The sequence below is a fragment of the Bison bison genome, unplaced genomic scaffold (genome assembly GCF_000754665.1).
Source record: "Bison bison bison isolate TAMUID 2011002044 unplaced genomic scaffold, Bison_UMD1.0 scf7180017864209, whole genome shotgun sequence".
Classification (NCBI taxonomy): Eukaryota; Metazoa; Chordata; class Mammalia; order Artiodactyla; family Bovidae; genus Bison; species Bison bison.
Window position 1 is genome coordinate 3899314 of NW_011494781.1, and position 11137 is coordinate 3910450.

General features: G+C 43.8%; 1 protein-coding gene across 5 annotated transcripts in view; it reads right to left on the reverse strand.

Annotated features, from left to right (window-relative positions):
• Positions 1 to 11137, reverse strand: part of TMEM246 (transmembrane protein 246) — a 41492-nt gene that overhangs the window by 12055 nt on the left and 18300 nt on the right. For 2 of the 5 annotated variants that reach the window (XR_825659.1, XM_010844825.1), the window contains exon 2: positions 8740 to 8791. The exons of the other annotated variants lie outside the window; for them this stretch is intronic. The gene's annotated coding sequence lies outside the window, so the exon portion shown is untranslated. The remainder of the gene's footprint in view (positions 1 to 8739; positions 8792 to 11137) is intronic. 5 annotated transcript variants of the gene reach the window in all.

The following is an 11137-nucleotide window of genomic DNA, read 5'->3' on the forward strand; positions in this document are numbered from 1 at the left end:
AAAGATAAGCTGTTATCCTTATGGGAATTCCCTTGTGTGTTATTTGTTGTTTTTCCCTTGCTGCTTTTAATATTTGTTCTTTGTGTTTGATCTTTGTTAATTTGATTAATATGTATCTTGGGGTGTTTCGCCTTGGGTTTATCCTGTTTGGGATTCTCTGGGTTTCTTGGACTTGGGTGATTATTTCCTTCCCCAGTTTAGGGAAGTTTTCAACTATTATCTCCTCAAGTATTTTCTCATGGTCTTTCTTTTTGTCTTCTTCTTCTGGAACCCCTATGATTTGAATGTTGTAGCGTTTAATATTGTCCTGGAGGTCTCTGAGATTGTCCTCATTTCTTTTAATTCGTTTTTCTTTTATTCTCTCTGATTCATTTATTTCTACCATTCTATCTTCTAATTCACTAATCCTATCTTCTGTCTCTGTTATTCTACTATTTGTTGCCTCCAGAGTGTTTTTAATTTCATTTATTGCATTATTCATTATATATTGACTCTTTTTTATTTCTTCTAGGTCCTTGTTAAACCTTTCTTGCATCTTCTCAATCCATGTCTCCAAGCTATTTATCTGTGATTCCATTTTAATTTCAAGATTTTGGATCAATTTCACTATCATTATTCGGAATTCTTTATCAGGTAGATTCCCTATCTCTTCCTCTTTGGTTTGGTTTGGTGGGCATTTATCCTGTTCCTTTATCTGCTGGCTATTCCTCTGTCTCTTCATCTTGTTTAAATTGCTGAGTTTGGGGTGTTCTTTCTGTATTCTGGCAGTTTGTGGAGTTCTCTTTATTGTGGCTTTTCCTCGCTGTGTGTGGGTTTGTACAGGTGGCTTGTCAAGGTTTCCTGGTTAGGGAAGCTTGTGTCGGTGTTCTGATGGGTGGAGCTGTATTTCTTCTCTTTGTTCAGTCGCGCCGTGGGGAGGGAGGGAGGGATGCTGCAAACAAATAACACTGGCGTGCGCTCGCAGTGCCTCAGCCACACTGGGTCTGCCCCCGCTCACGGCGTGTGTAGCCTCCCTGCCCACACTGCTCGGGCTCTAGGTTGTTCCGCTGGGAACAATCCGAGGCTGGCCCTGGGCTGCATGTACCTCCCAGGTCCAAGCCGCTCAGGTTCAGGCACTCAGGTAGTCCTCAGAGGCGCAGACTCAGTTGGGCCTGAGTTTTGTGCTCTTCCCAGGTCCGAGCAGCTCAAGTGATGAGGTGTTTGGCGAGCGCCAATGCTGCGACTTATCGCCTCCTCGCCACTCAGTTATCTCCTTTCGAAGAGTTGGGTTGCTTTTCTGGGTGCCTGATGTCCTCTGCCGGCATTCAGAAGTTGTTTTGTGGAATTTACTCGACGTTTAAATGCTCTTTTGATGAATTTGTGGGGGAGAAAGTGTTCTCCCCGTCCTACTCCTCCGCCATCTTGGCTCCTCCCCCCATTTTATATTTTATAAAACTACCATGGGAACCAGTCAGAGACAAGATCTCCCTACATATGCAAGTGAACTCTAGAGCCCCAGAGTTTGAAAAGGGAGGAAATATCTGAAAGAAGATGTACGGGCAGCTTTTTGTGAGGTAGGCAAAGCGGAGGCAGAGAGGAAGATGAAAAAGTTGGTCTAGCCTGGTCCAGAAAGGAATGTAACATGAGGTCTTCTCTCAGAGTTCAGGCCTGAGGTCAGGCACGCGCTGGAGTGAAAACAGCTCAGCCACTCACTTGGTAAAAGGTCACTGCATCTCTCCACATCTCTCTACCTCTAAAGTGGAGGTAATAATAATACCCATCTCATAGGGTTACTGTGAAGATTAAGTGTGTTACAGAGTAAAATAATACAGAGTAAAATGACATTAAAATGTACCCATATGGGGATTTCCCTGGTGGTCCAGAGGTTAAGACTTGTGCTTCCACTGCAGGGGGAACACGTTCAATCTGTGGTTGGGGAACTAAGATCCTACATGCTATGCAGCACAGCCTGTATATATGTACATATATACACATATGTGTGTGCTTAGTCACTTCAGTTGCATCTGACTTTTTGTGACTCTGGACTGTAGCTTGTCAGGTTCCTCTGTCCATGGGATTCTCCAAGAAAGAATACTGGACTCAGTTGCGGTGCCCTCCTCCAGGGGATCTTCCCAACCCTTCCCAACTCCTGCATTGCAGATGACTTCATCACTGCTGAGCCGCTGGGAAAGCCTATATATATATAGCCTATATATATATAACACATACATACACAGACTGTACATACAAACTTAGTAATAGGAGTAAGAAGGTCTAAAATCCGAGGGAAAATAGACTTGCACAAAAAACAGAACTAAAAGGACAAAGCCAGTATAACACCAGTAAGGTCAGTGTAAAATTAAATGGTTTCTTTAGAATAAAGGCAAATCTCTTACCTGAGAAGTATAATAACGTTTGCACATATTGGGAAGAAAATGGCCTAGCTTGTGAGTTATCTTAAAGAAGAACTGCCCGGGTACCATGTGAGGTTGCTGTGCTCTCTAGTGCTCTCACAGAAAGATCACATTTCCTAGCCTACCATCTTCAGATGGGGTCATGTGACTCAGGCTTGCCAGTAAAATGTGAGCAACGTGACAGCTATGACTTCCAGATCAAGGTAACTGACAGCAGTTGTGCCTTCTTGACTTTCTCTTTCTCCACCTGCTAGCTGGACAGCCTTGGTGGATCTAGAGGAGGAAGGAGCCACAAGCTGGCGTGAGCCTGGGTCCTTGAATGACTGCATAGAACTGAGGTCTCTCCTATTGCTCACCTCCCAGCACCCATCCAACCTAGAGTGGGATGTGTTGTCAATCATACACAAACTGTTGTATATAGCCACTAATGAGTTTTTGACTTATTACAGTGGTTAGCCTACCCTGCCCATATTGTGTGTGTGTGTGTGTGTGTGTGCACGCATGCACACACACACACTCATTCACTCAGTCATGACCGACCCTGCGAGCCTAAGGACTATAGCCCACCGGGCTCCTCTGCTCCTGGAATTCTCCACGCAAGAATTGAAATGGGTTGCCATTTCCTCCTCCAGGGGATCTTCCCAACGCAGGGATCAAACCTGCATCTCCTGCATTGGCAGGCAGATTCTTTACTTCTGAACAACCTGGGAAGCCCACCCTGCCCATTAGAGTTGTGTAAAATACCAAACCTCTCTCTATGGTATGATGACACAGTAATTCAAGGAAGTAGAGAGACAAGTCTCATTTCAGCAACAGAAACAGATTATATTGTGGGACCTCAGAGGTGAGACAGACTATCCCAGTACTAGTAAGAGACCTGGATAGGGATCTCCAGTTCCCTATTAAAGAGGGAAATAAGCAGGGAGAGGTTTGAGTAGTATGCAGTCCTTGCTGGGATGTGGACTTCCAAAGTACTGCAGATTGGTTGCATCTCCCTGGGATCTGTTCAGTCACATGGTTGCACACATTCTCATGGCCTCAACCAGTTCCATATCACTACCAGTGGAAGCCAAGGACCAAAGCCTTACTTGGTCTTAGGAATGGAGTCATTCAGGTGGTTTCTTGTTCATACTGTTCTACCTTGCTAAGGGAGCTGCAACTACTTAAAGGAACAAAATGCTGTCAACGAGATAAGACATGCAGCTCAGAAAATGCCATGCACATATTAAGTGCAATTATGATGACAATGCAGAACTCTGGGTTTGGTGTAAAACTGCCATCCAACCTCCTTCAATACCCTCTTCCAGTGAGTTTTTGGTAAAACAAGAAAGTGACACTCTTTAGTCCAAATAAGTCCTGGGGTAGACTATTCAAGGAGTACATGTGCACACACGCACAGACAATTATTATTTAAGAATATAAATCTGATCATGTCATGCTCCTGCTTAAAACCATTCTTATATTTCTACTGCTCTTTTAATAAGATCTAAACAACTTATTGTGATTCAAAAGGCCCTTTATGATCTGGACCCTGCCCTCCCTTGATATCTTGTTCTACTGCCCTCTTTGTATGTTCTAGACTAATAAAGGCTAGACAGTAAGTATTTTAGACTTTGTTGATCACCCACAGTTGCATATTCCCCTTATATTATTTCTTTTTTTTAACTCTTTGAAAAAATGTAAAAACTATTTTTAGCACTCAGGTCACATCAAAACAGGCTGTAGACCAAATCTGTCCTGCAACTGATAGTTTACCAACTCTATGCTCTAGACTACGACTGTCCAATGGAAATATACTGTAAGCCATATATGTAGTTAAAGTTTTTCTAGCAGCCACAATAAAAAAGTAAAAAGAAACAGATGAAATTCATTTTAATACTGTATTTTAACACATCAAAATTATGATTTCAACATGAAACCAACATAAAAAATTACAAATGAGGCATTCTATATTCTTTTTTCCATACTAAAGTCTTTGAAATTCAGTGTGTATTTTATTTTCACAGCATATCTCAATTCAACATGAGCCACATTTAAATGCTTAGGTTCCAAATAGGAAAAGGAGTACGTCAAGGCTGTATATTGTCACCCTGTTTATTTAACTTATATGCAGAGTACATCATGAGAAACGCTGGCCTGGAAGAAGCACAAGCTGGAATCAAGATTGCTGGGAGAAATATCAATAACCTCAGATATGCAGATGACACCACCCTTGTGCCAGAAAGTGAAGAGGAACTAAAAAGCCTCTTGATGAAAGTGAAAGAGGAGAGTGAAAAAGTTGGCTTAAAGCTCAACATTCAGAAAATGAAGATCATGTCATCAGGTCCCACTACTTCATGGGGAATAGATAGGGAAACAGTGGAAACAGTGTCAGACTTTATTTTTTGGAGCTCCAAAATCACTGCAGATGGTGATTGCAGCCATGAAATTAAAAGACGCTTACTCCTTGGAAGGAAAGTTAATGGCCAACCTAGATAGCATATTGAAAAGCAGAGACATTATTTTGCCAACAAAGGTACGTCTAGTCAAGGCTATGGTTTTTCCAGTGGTCATGTATGGATGTGAAAGTTGGACTATGAAGAAAGCTGAGCACTGAAGAATTGATGCTTTCAAACTGTGGTGTTGGAGAAGACTCTTGACAGTCCCTTGGACTGTAAGGAGATCCAACCGGTCCATTCTAAAGGAGATCAGTCCTGGGTGTTCATTGGAAGGATTGATGTTAAAGCTGAAACTCCAGTACTTTGGCCACCTCATGTGAAGAGTTGACTCATTGGAAAAGACTCTGATGCTGGGAGGGATTGGGGGCAAGAGGAGAAGGGGACGACAGAGGATGAGATGGCTGGATGGCATCACCGACTTGATGGACATGAGTTTGATTGAACTCTGGGAGTTGATGATGGACAGGGAGGCCTGGCGTGCTGCGATTCATGGGGTCGCAAAGAGTCGGACACGGCTGAGCGACTGAACTGAACTGAACTGAATAGCCACAGATAGCCAGTGAGCAAGGCACCTCTAGATATGATGATCTTCTTTCAGAACATCAACTGTCCTAATCTATTGCCCATCTCCTGGCCTTTGCTCACTTAACTCCCTTACCCGAGAACATTCTAATCCCCACATCTTTCCTTGCCTTTTCATATAGATAGCTTTTTCTCACTCTGTAACACGGTCTCCTAGAGGAGCCGTTCCTAGTCTTCATAAACATAGGACTTACTACATAGGTACTCATGTGTTTTGCATTAACAAAATGGGAGTTGTAAATTGGCACAACCTCTGTAGAATTAATTTAGAACTATCTAACAAGACACACTGGGGCCTCCTAGGTGGCACTAGTGGTAAAGAACCTGCCTGCCAATGCAGGAGACATAAGGGACGTGTGTTAGATCCCTGGGTCGGGAAGATCCCCTGGAGGAGGGCGTGGCAACCCACTGCAGTATTCTTGCCTGGAGAATCCCATGGACAGAGGAGCCTGGCAGACTATGGTCCATAGGGAAGCAAAGAGTCAGACATGACTGAAGCAACTTTGCATGCACGCATGCAACAAGACACCCTAAAGCTCAGCAATTCAATTTCTAGCATTCTTTCCTAGATATATATTCTCATGTGTGAGGAATGACTTGTAGTACCAAACAGAAGAGCAGAATATTGCCAAGCACCCATCAATTGAGTGAGTCAAATAAACTATGGTACCTCCAAAGAATGGGATACAGCTACCCATTAAAAGAAGCAAACTCAGGGAGAGACAAAGATGACAACATTTAATGCTCCTGGTCTTTCCTCTTCCCATGGACATATTGAATGTACAGCTGCACAAGGAAAATTCCTTCTAAGAGAAATCCAGAACCTAGCTGAGTGACTCCTACATATCAGGCAAATAAGAAAATACCCACATCAAAACAAGCTCTTACCATAAATTCCAACCTGGCACAGTGCCAGTCAACTGGGACGAACACACCCACAACAACCAGCTGGTCCCTGAGTGAAAGATTTGGACCACATACACAGAGCTCCAACTTTCAAGGCTCCCACTGGATGGACAGGCCCCAAACACCTAGCTCTAAAGACCAGTGGGGCACACATCCATTAGACCAACAGGAACAGCAAAGAAAGAAGCAGTTCTTAATGGGTATGTGAGTACTCTCCATTGCTGAACCTCCAGGGCTCAGTGGTGAAAGAAAAGGCCAAAAAATGCTCACCTCCTACTCTTTCCTGGGTAAGGAACTGAACACTTTACAAGCTACTCCCTGAGTGTGTGGCATGTTGCACAGAGCCAGGACATCAGAAAAAAGATTGTTACAAACTTAAGTTTCCTTCATGGATCACAACCTTGTCAGGGCGAAGGGGCTTGCATAACTCAATGTAGCTATGAGCCATGCCATGTAGGGCCACCCAAGACAGACAGGTCATAGTGAAGAGTTCTGACAAAACATGGTCCAAGGAAGGAGGAAATAACAGCCCACTTCAGTACTCTTGGGGCTTTTCTGATGGCTCAGATGGTAAAGAATATGCCTGCAATGCTGGAGACCTAGGTTTGATCCCTGAATCAGGAAGATCCCCTGGAGAGGAAATGACAGCCCACTCCAATATTCTTGCCTGGAGAATTCCATTGACAGAGGAGGAGCCTAGTGGGCTACAGTCCATGGGGTTGCAAAGAGTTCAACACAACTGAGTGACTTTCACTTTCCAGTTCTTACCTGGAGAACTCCAAGGACTGTATGAAAAGGTAAACAGATATGACACCGGAAGATAATCCCCCCAGGTGGGAAGGTGTCCCATATGCTACTCGGGAAGTGCAGAGGGCAGTTACTAAAAGCTCCAGAATGAAGTGACTGGGCCAAAGTGGAAACGACACTCAGTTGTGGATGCGTCTGGTGGAGAAAGTAAAGTCCGATGCCATAAAGAATAATATTGCATAGGAACCTGGAATGTTAGGTCCACGAATCAAGGTAAATTGGAAGTGGTCAAACAGGAGACGGCAAGAATGAACATTGACATCTTAGGAATGAGGGTACAAAAATGGATGGGAATGGGCAAAATTAATTCAGATGACCATTGTATCTACTAATGTGGGCAAGAATCCTTAGAAGAAATGGAGTAGACTTCATACCTATCAAGAGAGGCCAAAGTGCAATATTTGGGTGCAATCTCAAAAACAACAAAATGATCTTGGGTTGTTTCCAAGGCAACCATTCAATATCACAGTAATCCAAGTCTATGACCCAACCATTGATGCTGAAAAAGCTGAAGTTGACCAGTTCTATGAAGACCTATAAGACCTAGCTGCTGCTGCTGCTAAGTTGCTTCAGTTGTGTCCGACTCTGTGAGACCACATAGATGGCAGCCCACCAGGCTCCTCTGTCCATAGGATTCTCTAGGCAAGAATACTGGAGTGGGTTGCCATTTCCTTCTCCATATAAGACCTAGATCTAATACCAAAAAAAGATGTCCTTTCAATCATAGAGGATTGGAATGCAAAAGTAGGAAGTCAAGAGATACCTGGAATAACAGGCAAGTTTGACTTTGGAGTACAAAATGAAGCAGGGCAAAGCTAACAGTTTTGTCAAGAGAACATGTTGGTCATAGTAAACACCCTTTTCCAACAACACAAGAGACGACTCTACACAGGAACATCATCAGATGGTCAATACCAAAAGAAATCAGATTAATTATGCTCTTTGCAGCCAAATATGGAGAAACTCTACGCAGTAAAAACAAGACCAGAGCTGACTGTGGCTTTGATCATGAGTTCCTTATTGCAAACTTCACACTTAAAATTAATAAACTAGGGAAAACCACTAAGCCATTCAGGTATGACCTAAATAAAATCTCTTATGATTATGCAGTAGACATTTCAAATAGATTCAAGGGATTAGATCTGACAGACAGAGTGCCTGAAGAACTATGGATGGAGGCTCACAACATTGCACAGGAGGCAGTGACCAAAACCATCCCAAAGAAAAAGAAATGCAAGAAGGCAAAGTGGTTGTCTGAGAAAGCTTTATAAATAGCTGAGGAAAGAGGAGAACAGGAAGGCAAGGGAGAAAGGGAAAGATATAGCCAACTGAATGCAGAGTTCCAGAGAATAGTAAGGAGAGATAAGATGGGCTTCTGAAAGGAACAATGCAAACAAATGGAGGAAAACAATAGAATGAGACAGACTAGAGATCTCTTCAAGAAAACTGGAGATACCAAGGGAACATTTCACGCAAGGATAGGCACGATAAAGGACAGAAATGGTAAGGATCTAACAGAAGAAGAAGAGATTAAGAAGAGGCAGCAAGAATACACAGAACTATACAAGAAAGGTCTTCATGACCTGGATAACCAAGATGGTGTGGTCACTCACCTAGAGCTGGACATCCTGAAGTGTGAAGTCAAGTGGGCCTTTGGAAGCAATACTACAAAACAAAACAAAACAGTGAGAGTGATGGAATTCCAGCTAAGCTATTTCAAATCCTAAAAGATGATGCTGTTAAAGTGCTGCACTCAATATGTCAGCAAATTTGGAAAACTCAGCAGTGGTCACAGGACTGGAAAATGTCAGTTTTTGTTCCAATCCCAAAGATGTTGAAACTACCATACAACTGTACTCATTTCACATGCTAGCAAGGTTATACTCAAAATCCTTCAAGCTAGGATTCAGCAGTAAATGAACCCAGAACTTCTAGATGTACAAGCTGGTTTGTGAAGAGACAGAGGAACCAGAGATCAAACTGTCAGTATTCACTGGATCATGGAAAAGGCAAAAGAGTTCCAGAAAAATTCCTACTTCTGCTTCATTGACTACAGTAAAGGCTTTGTATAGATCACAAACAAACAGTGGAAAATTCTTAAAGAGATGGGAGTGCCAGACCACCTTACCTATCTCCTGACAAACCTGTATGTGGGTCAAGAAACAACAGTTAGAACCAGACATGGAACTACTGACTGGTTCAAAATTGAAAAAGGAGTACATCAAGGCTGTATATTGTGACCCTGCTTATTTAACTCCTAGGTTCCTGAAGGGTGGCGGCCAAGAGGAGTTACCCCACGTTCTAGGTCAGGGGCAGCGGCTGAGAGTGCCAGGCTGTGACGGCGCAAGAACGGCCAAGAAGAGCTACCCAAGTCTGAGGTCAGAGGCGGTGGCCAGGAGGAGCTACCCCGTGTCCAAGGTCAGGGTCAGTGGCCGAGAGGAGCTACCCCACGCCTGAGGCCAGGGGTGGAGGCCCAGAGGAGCTACCACAAGCCCCTATGCCCGAGGCCAGGGGCGGTGGCTGGGAGGAGCCACCCCACGCCCTGACGCCGGAGGACAGGGGCAGCGGCCGGAAGAACCAACCCCACGTCCAAGGAGAGGTGGCTGCGCGGGTGCAGGAGGGCCTAGAGGAGCTATCCCACATTGAAGGTCAGGAAGGGAGGCGGTGAGGAAATACCCCTCATCCAAGGTAAGGAGCAGCGGCTGCACTTTGCTGGAGCAGCCGTGAAGAGATACCCCACACCCAAGGTAAGAGAAAACCAAGTAAGATGGTAGGTGTTGCAAGAGGGCATCAGAGGGCAAACACACTGAAACCATACTCACAGAAAACTAGTCAATCTAATCACACTAGGACCACAGCCTTGTCTAACTCAATGAAACTAAGCCATGCCTGTGGGGCAACCCAAGAACGGCGGGTCATGGTGGAGAGATCTGACAGAATGTGGTCCACTGGAGAAGGTAATGGCAAACCACTTTAGTATTCTTGCCTTGAGAACCCCATGAACAGTATGAAAAGGCAAAATGATACGATACTGAAAGAGAAACTCCCCAGGTCAGTAGGTGCCCAATATGCTACTGGAGATCAGTGGAGAAATAACTCAGAAAGAATGAAGGGATGGAGCCAAAGTGAAAAGAATACCCCGCTGTGGATGTGACTGGTGATAGATGGAAGGTCCGATGCTGTAAAGAGCAATATTGCACAGGAACCTGGAATGTCAGGTCCATAAATCAAGGCAAATTGGAAGTGGTCAAACAAGAGATGGCAAGAGTGAACGTCGACATTCTAGGAATCAGCAAACTCAAATGGACTGGAATGGGTGAATTTAACTCAGATGATCATTATATCTACTACTGCGGGCAGGAATCCCTCAGAAGAAATGGAGTAGCCATCATGGTCAACAAAAGAGTCCGAAATGCAGTACTTGCATGCAATCTCAAAAATGACAGAATGATCTCTGTTCGTTTCGAAGGCAAACCATTCAATATCACAGTAATCCAAGTCTATGCCCCAACCCGTAATGCTGAAGAAGCTGAAGTTGAACGGTTCTATGAAGACCTACAAGACCTTTTAGAAATAACACCCAAAAAAGATGTCCTTTTCATTATAGGGGACTGGAATGCAAAAGTACGAAGTCAAGAAACACCTGGAGTAACAGGCAAATTTGGCCTTGGAATACAGAATGAAGCAGGGCAAAGACTAATAGAGTTTTGCCAAGAAAATGCACTGGTCATAGCAAACACCCTCTTCCAACAACACAAGAGAAGACTCTACACATGGACATCACCAGATGGTCAACACCGAAATCAGATTGAGTATATTCTTTGCAGCCAAAGATGAAGAAGCTCTATACAGTCAACAAATGTAGACCGGGAGCTGACTGTGGCTCAGACCATGAACTCCTTATTGCCAAATTCAGACTTAAATTGAAGAAAGTAGGGAAAACCACTAGACGATTCAGGTATGACCTAAATCAAATCCCTTATGATTATACAGTGGAAATGAGAAATAGAT